This window comes from Equus caballus, chromosome 7 (assembly GCF_041296265.1).
Source record: "Equus caballus isolate H_3958 breed thoroughbred chromosome 7, TB-T2T, whole genome shotgun sequence".
NCBI classification, from domain to species: domain Eukaryota; kingdom Metazoa; phylum Chordata; class Mammalia; order Perissodactyla; family Equidae; genus Equus; species Equus caballus.
The window spans coordinates 91332248-91349137 of NC_091690.1; the positions used below are offsets into that span (position 1 = coordinate 91332248).

General features: G+C 40.0%; 1 protein-coding gene across 4 annotated transcripts in view; it reads left to right on the forward strand.

Annotated features, from left to right (window-relative positions):
• The window catches only part of NELL1 (neural EGFL like 1), a 753092-nt gene that overhangs the window by 499217 nt on the left and 236985 nt on the right, over window positions 1-16890 (forward strand). The window lies entirely within an intron of this gene.

Sequence of the window (16890 nt, forward strand, 5' to 3'; positions counted from 1 at the left end):
ATTTGCCTACAAAATATACATTGTAACCTTAATAATAAATAAGGTGCCATAAAGCTGAGCTAGTACAGAATGCTTCCACTGCCTCTTAGATAGACTGTCTTTTCCCATGGTCTTGTTTATGTTAGGAAATAATTTTCACACATTGCAGCTCTTCTGAAAAGGGGCCTCTTGGACTCCTTCCAGTTGGGTTCAAGGGTCTAGAGGTCAAATCCCCAGTTAACAGATAATGGGCCTACGATTGTTTGCTATACAAATAGAACCGTGGACTGAAAACCCCATGCTCAGTGCTTCATAGGTTTCATGGTTTACTTTCTTTTAATCTCTCTTTCAAAGAAGGAGTGTATACATGAACACAAAAAGCACTGAACTAATTTAAATATTTGCTGTCATTTTATTATATTTACAGTATTTTTTAAGGTCATGGTTGGGAGACATGCAAACAAAATGATAATTTTATTACCGCTCGGAAATTGTTATTACTCAAGTAAGGAAATAAAAATAATGATTATAGAAACCTACAGCAGTTTTAATGGTAGGAATGGCCTGCAGATAGAAGTAAGATTGTGAATAACAGTGAATTCTTAATAATGCTTTGGAAACCTCTGTGTCTCAGCTACAACTGTTGGATCCTGCTATCGTTCACTGACCACAAGTTAAAGACATTGGACTTAGATCTGAAAAGTTCCTTGCGGTTTCCAAAACGCTTTGACTTATCATATTACCTTGATCTCCTCTATTCTCATTATGTATAAAGTCCAGGCTAGGGTTTGGAAAACCAAAAGCTAGTTTGAGGGCATTTAGTTTGAAGAGGAAGTGACTCCCTTCAACCCTATCTAGAAGTCTTTCTTGAAGAACAAGGCAAGCAGGGATAAGTCAATTATAAAATAATCATGGTATTCCCTTTGTTGGACATTAGATATGTCATTGGCCAGGGCTGCCATTGGCCTATATGGTGCCTTCTTTGGACAGATCTAGACCTGCACTAAAGGCATGGTTTGATGAGTGGAGCAAGGGGTGGATTTTGGCTTGAAGTCCCCCTACCTCAAGTGCCTCACTAACCCACTCTGTAGCCCTTTCTCTCATGGCTAGGGCAGATTATTCATGGTGCAACCAGCCCAACTGCAGACAGTAGCCCAGATATTGGCTTGTATTTGACAACGGGAGTTTATGCTGATAGGTACATTTGAGCTGAGGTTTCCCACTCAGTTAAAGATGGTTGTCTCCAGGGGTTGTCCTGGTGGCGCAGCAGTTAAGTTTGCACATCCCGCTTCTCGGCAGGTGTGGACATGGCACTGCTTGGCACACCATGCTGTGGTAGGCATCCCACGTATATAGAGGAAGATGGACATGGATGATAGCTCAGGGCTGGTCTTCCTCAGCAAAAAGAGGAGGATTGGCAGATGTTAGCTCAGGGCTGATCTTCCTCAAAAAAAAAAAAAAAAAAAAAAAAGAAAGAAAAGTAAAAGATGGTTGTCTCCAGAATCTTCCCATCGTTTTTGGATCAGACTGCTGTGATGGCACCTAGTGCACTGTAGTGGAATTTTCCATTTATCAGTATTCGATTTTCCCGGTTAGGTATGAGCATCTCCAGGGCAAATACCGTGTATTGTTTTTCCTTGTCCTCTGTAGCCCCTAACATAATGACCGGAACATACAAAATAAGTAGTATATGCTTATTGATTCCCCCAGAAAATGGATTACATGGCTGATACTGCCTCACATTGCTTCTATGTAAAGTGAGATAATAACTGTACCCACCTCACAGGGTTGTTGCGAAGATTGAGTGAGAAAATCTCCGTAAAGCTGGTAGCACTGTCCTGTCATATGGTAAGTGCCTGGTGTATTTTAGAAATTATTGTATTCATTATTGTCTACTATATACCATTCTAAAAGCCAATTCTGAGGAGAACTGGGTGAATTATATTAATTCATAACTGTCATTAGAACTTATTGGATAAGTTGCTTAACTTATTATTTTATTATGGGTTTGTAAATGACTTTCCACTGGGAGAGCAAATCATATCTGCTTCTTCGTAAGTACCCTTATCTCCTTTTCGTTTCTTGAATCCAGCCACCTCTCGTCTTCCTCACTGACCTCTCCTTTCTCATCATTGGTAACTTCTCAATTTCTGTTACTTCTAGCTTGTGTCCTGCCTGTAGTTCTTTTAAATCTATTTTCTACAATATACTGAGGATGATCTTTCTGAAAGGAAAGTAGGATCATGTTACTTCCCAACTTAACACCCCTCATTCAATGGCTTCTCTTTGGCCTTAAGAGAAAGTCAACAGAGCATAGCATGAAAGACCTCCTTGGTTCTGATCTCTGCTTCCTTCTCCGGGTTCACCATTTCTATCCCTTCTCCCCAACCCAGTAACAACACAGTGTGGCGCTCCAAAGAGAGCACAGTCAGAGATCATTGTTAGAGAGCCATCTGCTCTTGCTGGTTCAGGCCTTTGCACGTGGTCTTTGTTCCTCTCCCCTTCAGGAGATGATCTCCTTCTCATCCTAGAGGACTAAACTTAATCATCACCACCTTTGGGAAGCCTTCCTTGACTAACTCTCTTCCCATTTCCTGCTGAGATTGCGGGGAGAACTCCCGCAGCTCCCCCAGAGCCCTCTGTGTATCCTACCTGGTGTTTATGTCTCTGCGTGTCATACGGGCCTTCCTTCCCATTAACCTTCCTGTGCTGTGCCTTCCTCGGTAACGGGAGTGACAGAGTCATTCATCGCTATAGCCTCAGCACCTAGGACAGGGACAGGCTCTTGGTTTCTACTCACTCTAAGTGTTTATAGAGGCAAGATAGGCAGGAAGGACAGAATGGCCTGCGTTCACAGGCAGGAGTGAGGACTGGAGGAACTAATCTGTTGTGAGATACTCCTGTCTGGTTTCAGTCTATGAACCTGTCTTAAGAAGATCGCTCTTCTCTAAAGAGCACTAGAGCCCTCAACGAGTAAGACAGGTGGTTGGCCGGCTGCCTCTGTTTCCTGAGATTTCTACACTATGTTTATTGGATAATTTTATCTTAGGCTTTATCAGTTTACTCTGCTTTGTTTAAAATCCTCATGTTGTAAAGTAGAACAACTACCAATTGTCTGATTTTTTTCTCAAAATTAAGCCTTTCTCATTATGGCTCTGTTTAGTTAATGGCATTACAAATCACTCAGTCACTCAGGTTGCTTAGCTAACATTCATCGTAGATCCTTCTACATAGGAGCTGTGTGCCATTGGATAAGTTGCCTAACCTCTCTGATCTCCAGTTTGCTCATCTGTAAAATAAAGATATTGTTGTAAAAGTTAAATAAGATTGCTTAGGTTGTCTATTCCTGCATCGCTAACCACTTCAAAACGTAGTGACTTAAAACAAGTGATTATTTGTCATGAGTCTGTAGATTGATCAGGTGGTACTTCTCCTCATCAGTGGAGGTATTGGTAAGGCAGGAAGGTCCAAAATGGCCTCACTCACATGGCTGGCAGTTGATGCTGGTGGCTGTCAGGAGCCTAAATTTTCCTCCCCTTGACACAGCCATGTGGAGATAGCATGGCACCTAGTTCCAAGAAGAATTGCTCTAAGAAGCAAAGGCCAGGGCTGTAGATCTCTTAGGGCCGAGCCTTGGAAGTTACTCAATACCATCTCTATTACATTCTAGTGGTCAAAATAGGCAATTGGGTGCAGACCAGATTCAAGGACAGGAAATAAACTCCACCTCTTAATGGGAGGATGGCAAGGTCATAGTGCAAAGGGCACATGAGATGGGAAGTATTGTGACCATTTTGGGAAACATGACCCACCACAGTGATAATAATTGTAAAACTCTTACCATAGTACCTGCCACACAGGAATGTCTTAATCCATGGCCACTGTCGTTATCCTTGACACTTTCCACTCTACATCTTATCTAGCTTTGCTATCTGCCAATTCTCCCTCTATCAGGTACCCAGTGTTGATTCTCTTCATTCCATCTCACTTCATGTACACTTATACTTTCTCAAGGACTATTAAAAATGTTGTCTAACTAATCTCAAATTCTAGTATCGATAAAGATTTATTAACTTCATTTTCTTATATTTTATTTACTATAAGCCACTTAAATCACAAGTTAAGAAACACGAAAGGAAAAACTAGGTTCTTCGCTTTCTTTTCCCTTCACTCTAGTCCATTTTCAACATTGACATCAGACACATCTCCTTAAAGCAAGGCTTATATTGCCATTACTCTGTTCAATCCCCCTCAGCAGTTCCCTCAATTTGGAATGTATTCAAGCGCTCCAAAATTTTAGCTCACACTATCTTGTCACTCTTAGAGGTTCCAACTTTCTTAGATACACTGTATGCTCCAGCTGATGTAGACGCTTTCATTTACCTAAGTGGGACCTTTTCCTTTCCTCCCATTCATGCAATTCCTCTCCTTAAGGGCATTCCCCATTTAATCTCTGCCTATTACGTGTCTGCTCGTTATTCAGGGTCTAGTTCAAATAGCGCCTCCTTTATGGAAACATCTCTGATTACCCCCATCCAGAGAGACTTCCTTTATTCTCTCTGAACACACATAACTGTATTACTGGACTTTTGAACTCCTTCATTTCACGTTTGTCTTGTATTAATTGTTTGTCTACTTGTCTTGAGCCATAATAAATTGTATGCTCCTTCCGGGTGGAGAAGATATTTTAGCCAAGGTTCTGGGTCATGCGTTACTCAGCATAGTGCTTTGAATATACTAGGTACTAATTAAACACACACCAAATTGGATTAAATAGTGAATATTGTTATAATGTTTTGCGTTTATTATGTGGCATTCATTGTTCTACATGCTTTGCATTTATTTATTTAATTCTCATATCAACCCTATTAGATGATTATTATTGTAATCTTCATTTTATAGATGAAAAAGGTGGGGCACAGGGAGGTTAAGAAATTTGCCTGAGGTCACACAACTAACAGGAGGTAAGGTCAGGGTTCAAACTCGAGCAGTCTTGATCTAGAACCCAAATGTTTAAATGGTCATGAAGATTTGTACATTGTGAATTTCTCCTACTTTTATGTGAAAGCAGACTAGGTTTCACCATAGATCAATGTTCCCTCATGAAAATAATCCCAAAGATTCACAGAATTAGAGAAATGTCAAGGGAGCTTACGCATTTAAATGCAGAAGCTGTAATCCATGAAGGTAAAGAAAGTTGCAAGAGTTTCACAGCTAGTCCATAGCAGAGCCAGGATGAGGACCCAAGTCCTCTGATTCCAGACAGAGTTCTCTTTTCCTGACACACCAACTCTATCCCGATGTAATTTACAAGAAAAGTAACTACTAACATTTTTGAGTATTTAACTTAATGTGTGTGAGGTACTCTTCTAAATGGTTTACATATACTCATTTAATCGTCACATGAACAAATTACATGGACAAAAAACTCGGAAGGACAGAAAAGTCAACTGACTGTTCCAGGTCAGTCAGATTGTAAATAGTGGAGCCAGGGTTGGAATCCAGCCAGTAGCACTAGTATAACGCTACTATTATAGCTGCTTCTCAGAATTTTCGGTGACCTATATAGCCCAGAATGAGAAAGGCGGAATATCCGGATAAATGAGATTATTTGGCGCCTCAACCAAGCATCAAATATTGAAGAGACATGACATTTCAAAAATGGTAAATCAAATGGTCAAATTACTTCTTTGGAGTAATGGTAGGAAAAAAGAGAGAAAACTTAGAAGTGATGTGCTATTGAAACAAAAGAATAACTAAAATAGTGATATGACATGGAAACAAAGAAACGCTGAATTTTGCAAATAGGTGGAGAATTTTGAAGAAATGTATCCAGTTCCGGATCATTACAGAGGTTGCGAAATATCAACAGTGTTGCTAAAGGTTCAGCTGGAAATATGCATAATTTCTGCAGGAAGCTGATTACAGAGCTAGACATTCTTTGAAAGGAGGCACTTGGTCCTTGGAATTTCCCTGCAGACTTGCATAACGTGGTTTGCAACATTGCATACTCAATGTGGGAAAGTGTTCTTCACATCCAAATTAGTTTGTTTCCGCTGGTATGGGAAGCTACATATATTGCATTTGTGAGTGTTTCAGCAAACACAAGGAAAAGAGAAAGGGGACATATTTGAAACGGATAAAAAAGAAGCTCAACTTCACAAAAGCAATTAAAAAAATTGGAATGTCTTGTTACAAATTTTGCAAATGCTTAACAGCCAAGACAGGCTGAGTAGGAACAGTGTCTGTTGAGGAAACCCTAGTCCAGGCTTCCATCAGTTTAAGCATCTGGTTTGCTACAGTTAATGCCAAATTTAGTTCATGCAAAACAGATGTAACTGGATGAATGTTGCCACAAAAGAGAGAGAAAATATCACGTATGTCCAAATGGAAGGTGGTCATAATTGTTCTCTTTCCATCCCTCAGAAAAAAGAAGTTGCCTTAAATTCAGATCCTTATAAATATTCTCATATTACCAAGAGTTCTCTCAGCTCTTTGATTTTGAACAAGAAACCATTTGGAGGAGGGAAAAATGGCATCAGCCAGTTGGGATTTTTATAAAAATTATCTCGAGAATAAAAAGAGGCAAAAAAATCGCTCAACAAAGAATTAGTGTGTTTTTATAATTGCAAGTATTAGATGCAGTTTTATATGTATACATATATGCCTTTAAAAGTCACTTAATAACACAGTTGAGTTTTGGGTCACACTGTAGAAATCACAAATATATACCCAGTAGACAAATGGAGAAACAAGAAGTCTTAATATTATGCAACTGGATTCTTGTGGCTTCACTAGACATTTCCAAGGAAAGCATTAAACACAGACCCAAAAAGTGCTTTATCTCAGACAGTGTAAACAGATGGGTTGACGATGGGTTTGGAAAACTTTAGCCAACTTGAAAAGTGTCTCTGGGTTGGGGGAGACCTTGAAGTCAAGATTCATGGGAAGAGATTAAATGAAATTAGTTATAATAGTTTACCATGATATCATGGTAAACGAAAAACTAATATTTCTAAAACAATCTATTGTTTAATATAGTGTATTAAGTAATGTATTTAATACAACTATGCATAGGAACTCAATCCATAAATCAAACATCATACAGATATTTATTTCATACATTCCTCAAAATTATTCAACTTTGCCTAGAATAGTTTTCTTCCCTGTCTTTTTTTTTTTAGATCTTGTCATTGATAAAAAGGCCATCATCCTCCTCATATTTGGAGTGGCTTCCTATTTACACCTTTCCATTATCTCCTAAATGGAACATTTTGTGGGAAAAGGAAAGAAAGGAGATTTTGAAATTATTGTGCAGAAATCTGTAGTAGCAAAGGAAGGAGTCGAGATTTCTGGATATATGGAGAGTATAAAGAAATCCAAAGGAATTGTATTAAATTTTATTAAATCCAAAGTGAAATTATATTTAACTATTTAAAGCTGTGGCTAGAGCACACCGAGGGTTGCTTCATCTAGTTTTGGTATTTTGGTTGGTGTTCAACTTTATGCCAAGCATCAGAAAAAGATGTTCAAAGTCCTGATTTATAAAGAACTTATTTTGTCTGAGGTAAGAAAAGTCTCTGGGATTGATCCTTTTCAAGGTGTTCGCGTTGTGATGCAATTAGATATTTTGATCCCAATTTTATTCTTGCCAGCAGCAAGCTACTCGCTTACACAGGAACTTCATCCATTCATTCTTTCACTTACTCTGTTGTTCTATGGGTTGTTTGTCCTCCATTGAGTGCTTTCCTTGAGCTGGGTGCTACACAAGCCGCTGAGGATGCAGCTTTGAGAATCAGTGTCTTCTCTCAAGAACGCTGCAGCGTTGAGAGAATCCACTCTCACTGAGCAATTATAGTGGGAGACTGATAAGTATTAAAATAGAGGTGTAAGCAGCGACTGTGAGAGCACCCAAGAGGGGAAAGAAGCCAGAGAGAGCTCCCCAGAGCAAGTTGTGCCTCCAGGAGTCAGAGAGGGAGGGAGATGGGATAAGGGGAGGAGGGGAAGGAGATGGAGGAGAGAGAGATGGGGAGGACCTTCTGAGTTTCTAGTGAGGCACTGAGGGCTGTGAGAGCAGCCATCACAATCCACCACCTGCCCATTACCTGATGTTCAAAGCTGTTCCTTTCTCGCCCCATCATTTTTCATTTTGCATGTAATTATTGTTGAACTCATTTTACCTACAAAAACCTTGCCCTGATTATGTTTATCTGTAAGGTGAGATTTTCCAATTTAAGGTGAACGTGATTTTTCTAGAAAGTGATATTTTTTGGAATGATGAACTCCTTACATTGATTAATTAACCTGATTAGACACCTCATCATAGTTGGCTCTAATTCTTGTCATTAGGAAGATATAATATTTTTCTTTAGCTACTTCTCACGCCAGCTGCTGCCTCTTCAAAGCTTTCTGTTCTTTTTCATGTTTCTCTCTGTCAGTCTCTCTGCAAGCACATTTCATCATTTTGTTCTTTTCAGAACCCTTCTTGCTTCCTTTATCTCTTCTCAAATGCCTCCTTTTTTCCCCTCTACATTTTGATTGGAATTGTAACTCCCTTTATATTTATTGATTGATTTTAATTTATTTTTTTAATTTATTGAGGTCATATTAGTTTATAACATTGTGTAATTTCAGATGTACGTTATTATATATCAGTTTCTGTATAGACTGCATCGTGCTCACCACCAATAGCCCAATTTTTATCCATCACCTGTGTGCCCCTTTACCCCCTTTCACCCGTCCCTCAACCCTCTTCCCCTCTCGTAACCACTAGTCTGTTCTCTTTATCCATGTGTCTGTTTGTCTTCCACATATGAGTGAAATCATATGGTGTTTGTCTTTCTCTGTCTGGCCTATTTTGCTTAACATCATACCCTCAAGGTCCATCCATGTTATTGCAAAAGGGATGATTTTGTCTTTTTTATGGCTGAGTAGTATTCCACTGTATATGCATACCACATCTTCTCTATCCAATCATCAGTCGATGGGCACTTGGGTTACTTCCGCATCTTGGCTACTGTGAATAATGCTACAATGAACATAGGGGTGCAAAAAGTCTCTTTGTATTGTTGATTTCATGTTCTTTGGAAAAATACCCAGTAGTGGGATAGGTAGATCATATGGTATTCCAATTTTAATTTTTGAGAAATCAGATGCCTCCTTGATAGTGAAATATATCTCAGAAAGAGATCATCTTTCCTTCCTGGGTGCTGACCTCCAGAGTGAGCTCCCTGCTCTGATGCCATTTTGACCTCTCACTCCTTCTAGAAATGGGCTTGGAGTTTCATTTAAAATCTTACCCATCGTCCTTCTCAGTTATCACTCCTTCTACTGCCAGTGGCATCATCTATTCCCCCGATTGTCCTGAGAAGCTACCAACTGGCCGGTTTCTGCCTAGGGTCTATCATAGTTCTGGTTATCCCTTCCCTCTGGCAGTGGCAGGACTTCCCCATGGCCAGAGCATTCACCACATTCAGGTAAATCAACAAACTACACAATAACAACATTTCTAATGGGATTGACCGTATCACTCTTACACCTGACACTTTCATCTTCTTTTTCCAAGAAGACACCTTACAGCAAAAGGGATTGTCACACACTCGACCTTCTCCTGTGAGGCTGTTTGGTGTCTGGTGAGAGCACTCCAGATATGGCAGCTGAGGGTGCCAGCATTACTTGACCATTGTTATTGTTTTTATCCAGATTGACAGATGCTTTTCACAGTTGCTGGCTGAATTTCCTTGGAAAAGAGCTTCAAATGCACAGGAGGAGGAAAGTACTTCTCTCCCAGGATCCCCACTGGGCTGGTAGCAGTCTATGGGAAGTCATCTATTTAAACGGAAATAAACATGCCTTGGGATGCCAGGAGACTATTTTCAGCTTTATTAAGCTATTTTCAGCTTTATTAAGAAATCTGCATTTAATTTTTCCAAACATCTCTCGTCCTGTTCATTTAGCTTTTCTTTGTGTATGGATCAATTAGAACACTCGATGAGAATGCAGACGTTGCATTCTGCTCCGGACAAGATCAGAGTGCCTTTGGAGGAGAGTAAAGAAGCTGGAAGACTTCCAAGAACCTAGTCAGAAACTTATACTTAACTGGCTTATCATGGGGAAAAATATTCCTGGTCAGATGTTGCCTGTGTCTGGGTCCTGGGAAATTTCACTCGTGGATACTTTTTCCTTTTAGAAAATTTGCTGGAGCCATATAGGTTGGTCACCTGTGATATGACACTACTTTAGGCCAGGGTCAGCAATGTGTGTGTGTGTGTGCACGTGCAAAGGGTCAGAAAATATTTTAGGCTTTGCTGGCCTTATGGTCTGTTTCAACTACTCAGCTCTGCCATTTTAAAGCAATGAGAACCATTGATAATAAATGTGTCTGTGTTCTAATAAGACTTGATTTGTGGACACTGTAATTTAAAATTCACATAATACTCACCTGTCATGTAATATTAGTTTTCTTTTGACTTTTTTTTGTGTCTGTGGGGAAGATTTGCCCTGAGCTAACGTCCATTGCCCATCCTCCTCTTTTTTCGCTTGAGGAAGATTGTCCCTCAGCTAACATCTGTGCCAGTCTTCCTCTACCGTTTGTATATGGAATGCCTCCACAGCAGGGCTGATGAGTAGAGTAGGTCTGCACCCGGGACCCAGACCCATGAACCCCGGCCGCTGAATCAGGCCGCATATAACTTTAGCCACTTGGCCATGGGGCCAGCCCTTGACTTTTTTCAGCATTAAAGAAATGTAAAAGCCATTCTTTGCTCATGTGCCTGGAATTTGTGGACCCCTGTTCTAGGCAAAGGGGCTAAAGTAATGAACAAGATGGAAACCCTGATCTCATGTGACTTCATTTTCCAGGAAGGAAAATAGACAATGAGCATGTGACCACACAAGTAATAAAGATTGTGTCCAATTCTGAGGGCTAGGAAGAAAGAAAATACTGAACCAAACAAAACATGAGTATTGTGACTGAGAACAACAAGTGATAGGACTGAGGATGTGGGGGGCTTTAGCTGATCAGGGAAGGCTTCTCTGAGGTAGCATCTGACTGCGTTGATTCCTCAGTGATGCCAATGAGACATGTCTACATCTAGTCCAAGTTAAAGAAACGGCACAGGCAGAGCCCTGAGCCAGGATAAGCTCAGGGTCTTTGAAGAAGCGAGACGTTGGTTTGGCTGGAGGGGCTACTGCAGAGGGGAAAGCGGAGGGACATGCAACCAGAAAGGAATGCAGTGACAGGTCAGGTAGGACTCGGCCGGAGGGATGGCTTTGGGATTTGTTCAGGTTCCAGCGCTAGGTCATAGGCGTGTTCAAAGCTGGAGAGTGGTGGGAAATGGTTTCTGTCTTTGGATGGGTCACTGACTGCTCTGTGCATGAGGGACTGTGATGGGGAGCAGGAGTGGAGGACAGCAGGGCGGTCGGGAGCTAATCTAGAATAGAGTTTTTCCATTTACTCTTCTAACACTTGTCTTAATGCGTGAATCTGGTGGAGGCTAAGGAGAAGGTGAGGAATCGTGATGTGTTATTCAGCTCGGGTTAGACTAGTGAAGGAGATTTACACCAATAATACTACCAAAAAATTAGCTTCGTCTTATTTATGTTACCTTAGCAATGCTCACAATGACAGCCAACTATTTTGGGGATACTTGCTAGGTGTGGCATTATTTCAATTAAACTTCACAACAATTCTATGATGTGGGTGTCTTTATCCACTCTATAGATACAGAAACTAAGATGCTAGTAGGTTCTGCAAAGGGCCAAAAGGTCTTAGAACTGGTAGGTGGCCTGGGAGTCTAGGTGTACAGTTTGGTTCTCAAGTATGTGATCTTTTCATTTTAACTCTCTTCTTCTCCTGTGTTTCAGTTATCTATTATGCACATCAAACCAACTCAAATGTGGTGTCTTAAAACAGCAATGATTTATTCATTTTCATAATTTGGGGGTTGGCTGTGCCCAGTGAGGGGTTCTTGTCCATGTGTTTTTGGCTGGGATCCCTCATGAGACTCTAGTCAGGTGGTTCATCAGGGCCTGGAACATCCAAGATGACCTCACCTCCATGGCTGGCAATTAGTACTAGTTGCCTGAGGTGTCTCTGTTCTCCTCCATGTGACATCTCAACCATCATTAGGCTAGACAGGCTTTCTTACCACGTGGTGGATGGGCTCCAAGAGGGAGCCTTCCAGAAAGTCAAGCCTCAGTGTACAAGTGCCATCAAGCTCTGCATGCATTACACTTGATGATGTCATTGCTTCCAGAGCAAGTCATATTGCCGATCCCAAAATTAACCTGGAAAGAGACTCCACATTGGAAGTAGGTTCATTAGGAGCCACAAATATCTGTGACAATGGTCTCCTAGCTTCTGCCGTTAGACAGAAACGTATGGGAACACTTTCCTATTTTGTGGTATATTATGACACTCTTACCAGCAATGAAGGAGAAACAATGTACCAGATATGTATTAATTCATATGTTGCCTAGACATTTATCAGGGTCCTATTATGAGTAAAGCACTGTGCTAGGAACTGTGGGAAAAGAAGTGGATAGAACTTGGGCCTTTTCCTCAAGGTAGTTAGAGTCTAGAAGAAAATATTGTGCTACCGGTTGAGTACAGAAAAAATACAGGTGCATGTTTGTGGATAGAATCTATACCTTAAGATATATTTCAAATTGCTCTTATTGGAGCGCTGGATAAAATTCAGAGAGATGTTCTTCTTATAAAATATGTGCCTCTCTCCTGGTTGCTGTGATTTTCTATCTAATCATGATAGAAATTAAAGCTTGTATTCTTGCAGAAAATTAGAGGGCATTATGAAAAGTCAATTTTTCTCAACAATAAACTAGTGTCCAGGTCACTACAGTGTTTGAAGAAGGAGAATTTCATCTGCTACCATGACCTCCAGCTTTGTTTGATCTCGGACTGGTTTAGGTCACCAAGCAGTATTGATTCTTTTTGCATTGAAACCTTCCAGGAATCAGCTTTTTATGAAACAAAACAAACAAACAATAAGCCCCCACAACAATAATTACCCAAAAAGCAACTGGCATGAAATGTTCCAATCTATTCATCGTATGTATGACAGATCTCTGAGCAATATAAAATTTTGCATATTAATGTTAATGTCAAGCTAGGACCTGCTGTTCATTATTATAGGTGTTTGGTATTCTCATGAGATTAAAAATGACCAAAAAGCCACCATACCATTTAACTTGTGCTTATGTGATTTCAGATACTTGTCTAAGTGCCTTCTGTGTATCATTTCCTTTTACTTCTGTACATGTTTGTGATGTAGGTACTGTAATTGTCCTCATTTTATAGCAAGAAAGTTTTAGATAAAAGAGTGAAATAACTTCCCCAAGAGGGAGAGCTGAGGCTTGAACCCTGGTCCTTTTGATTCCTGAGCCCATTCCCTTTACCTCTATATAACACTGATGTAGCAATGGGAAGAGTGTTGGAATGGCCTTTAGGAGACTTGAGTTCTAGTCCTTAGGGCTGAACTAACTAGCTATGTGATCTTGGACAAATCAACCTCTCTTGCCTGAAAAAAGTTTAACTCTCTTCTCTACAGCACAGACATCGGCAGCCCCTATTTCTGTGCTAATTTAGAGCTGACACTTTCTTCACAGCTTACATTGTGTCTTCTGTACTCATACTCTCCCTTACCCTGCTCTGCTTTTCCCTTTTTTTTTTACTTAGCATTTGTCACCTTCTAATATTCTATATCATCTACTTAGTTATTTTTTATTGTTATTATCTGTCTCCCCTGCTCTAGACTGCAAACTCCAGTGACGACAGGGCTCTTTGTCTGTTTTGCTTAGAGGTGCATCACAAGTGCCTCCGGAATTTCCCAGCATGCAGGAGGCCCCCGGTAAATATATGGTGGACTTGTTTTTTTTAAGGAATATGGGAGTGGAAGATAGGAAGAGGCATTCCAGGATGAAGAATATGGCATAAGAAGGACCAATAAGACATTGGGACCTTGGTCTTTTGAGGAGTTTCACTTGCGTGGGGAAGCATTGAGGAAAGAAGATGGGACTGTGGGTAGGATGCACAATGAAGAGGATCTTCACTGTCACACAAAAGAGTCCAGATTTTATCTGTTAAGTGATAGAAAGCCAGTTTGATCACCAAGACTTGTCAGGACCCCAGAATTCTAGGGGTGTACTGGTTGGTTCCAAGAGACAACACTGGAGGCTGAATTGTATTTGGAAATAACATTTAACTTTCTGCTCACATGTATGGTCAGTCTTTCCTGGGAAATGACAAGAGCCATCAAGGAAATAAGAAGTGATGCTATACACTGAGCTCAGTGAGAAAAATGTGCAGATGCAGATGTGTTATTCCTTATTTATGGTAATTGAATTTTAAATTTAATTTAGCAATAAAAATCTGCTATTTAAAGGATTGTTACACTGTAAAAGACTTGAGAAGCACATAGATTCCAGGGGTACTTACAGCATCATTTGATGCCTGATGGGTGACAAGCAAAAATGCATCCAAATTAATCATAATTGCCATTCTAGCAAGTAAAACACAGCAATGTGTTTATCAAAAGGATGCTTCCAGAAGATAGGAAAAGAATATGATAAATAGCAGGGCAAAAGACTCGTGCTGCAAAGCCATGTGGTGAACAGAGGCTGCCAAACAGTGTACACTGTGTGGCCTAGACACCATAGGATTTATGTATTTGTTACATTTATTAACAGATCATAAGATCATTTAAAGAAAATAGCTGCATGTTATCCTACTTTGAGCATTTACAATAATCTTCTTCATCTTTTACACATTTTTGGACATTTCAGTTTTCAAATTTTCATAATCGTAACTAACCCTGCAGTGGCTATATTAGTGTACTCTTTTTTTCCATATTAAAAATTGTTCTCCAAAGAGACCATACTCACAGCAGGATTAATGGGTCAAAGGATATGAATTATTTTTCCGTCAATTCTGTATGCTAATTTCGCTAGTGAAAATTGGTACTTGTTAATGTTTTTTTTAATTACTAATGAGGTTCAAATTATGTTTATTATCTGAAATGCCTGCTCATGCCCTTGGGTGTTTCATCTATTGGACCCTAGTGTTTCTCGTTTTGATTTCACACTCAGAATTCTGCATATGCAAAGATCAACTCTGTCAGTGAAGCCAAACTGTCAGTACACTGAAACAATTAATCAATTCATTGGAACAGTTGGTCAGTCTCCTGACATGAGGGGTCATTTCATCTATACAAGTGGATCAATTTAGCGAACATCTGGTGGAATAAAGTGCACCCAAAAAATCATGTTAGGAAGTAGAACTGAAAATCAAAGCACAAACTAGTTCATGACTTGTTCATTAGTTCACGAGCACCTCCTTTCTGATTCTTTCTGAAGTATAATAATAATGATGATGGAAAGTTCAGGAGACATCCATTTCTCCGTGTACACTAGGAGCCTCTGCACTAATTACAGGATGTTGATGTTTTTATCTTCTTTCTGGTTGGATGTTCTGAGAGCCATCTTCCCCTTGAAATTAACAGCCTCGATTCTCTCCTTTCGGTGACCCTTCTCCAGATGAAACTCTCATCGACTTCATTTAATTAATGAGGAGGCCCATTCCCTCATTTATCATACGTTGTATCTGCAATTAGATTCATTCCAGATCCAAAGATAAGGGGACTATAGGAGACTCTCCGAAATTATGAGCGCAAGGTTACTACACTTGAGGTGAAAGAATGGAATATTTCTCTCCGCTTGACTCCGTGGAAGCTTTTTATTAGCAGTGGTTTCTCCCAACTTTGACCCTGAGATGTAAGAACATTTAGGGACAATAGAAGCCAAGGTCAGCAGGCACAAAAGGGGTCTGAGTTCTTTTAGTCTTATCCTGTGCTATGAAGGAGAATTAGCTTCTTTAACTACAGGTTTATTCTATGAAGAATTAGGGTGTTAACAGTATACCTTTTTCCATGATTTCCTTCTCAACTATGCAATTTATTTCCGTGTTTCTTTGGGTACTTGCTCTAAGGACAGACACTCTGCATTGTTGCTGCATTACTCTTCTGCTGGAATGAGATTTGATGCCCCTGCATCAGGGGACAGCATTTTCTCCTGGCAGATGTCATGGTTGTCAACATCAACAGCTCTTTGGCTAATTAAAGTTTAAAAGGTGCTGGTAGTATCCATGCAGCATTAATAGGATTATATCTGATCTGTTATGGATGAAAATATTCCAATTACTTAACCCAATTTCAGCTAGCCCCAAATACATACATATAGGCAGATATACACATGTGTTTTAATAAAACAAAAGTAAATTCAGATAACAGGAAAAAAGCAAAAATTCCTTTCTCCTTTAAAAACATTATTTTATACTCATTCCCAAACACACACATATACATATTTACAGATACACACACACAAGAAAACACCTCCCCCGAAAGAGCAATGGCTCACAGTAAAGCTATAATTGATTTCAACTCAGCCCGGCACGGTTCTTTTCTGGGCTCTCTGTTGTGAACATCCAGCTACAGGGCAGAGATCTAACCCCATCCCTCAATGACAGGCTCAGGACAGAAACACTGGTTCTGTGATCTGTGCCGTGATAAAGTGTAGTGATACATCTCCCCAGCTTCAATTCTAAGCCAAAAGCCAAAAGCCTTTTACATTCTTTCGAAAGAGATGTCCATCGGAAGCTCTGTCTTAAACAAGTGGATCGAACCATGGTTCAGCAGCCTGGCAGTCTCAAATGGTCAAGTTGAACCCAAGATCAAATTTTATTTGATGAGTAATAGAAACAAGGAAACCTTGTATTTAGAATTAATTTTTTAAGAATTATTAAGTGAGTATGGTTCTCTTCTTATTTCACCTCGGAAGGATTCAGGGCTATGTGTCAAGGATAGGAGCCAAACTAAACAAAAATTTTGTGAGACACCA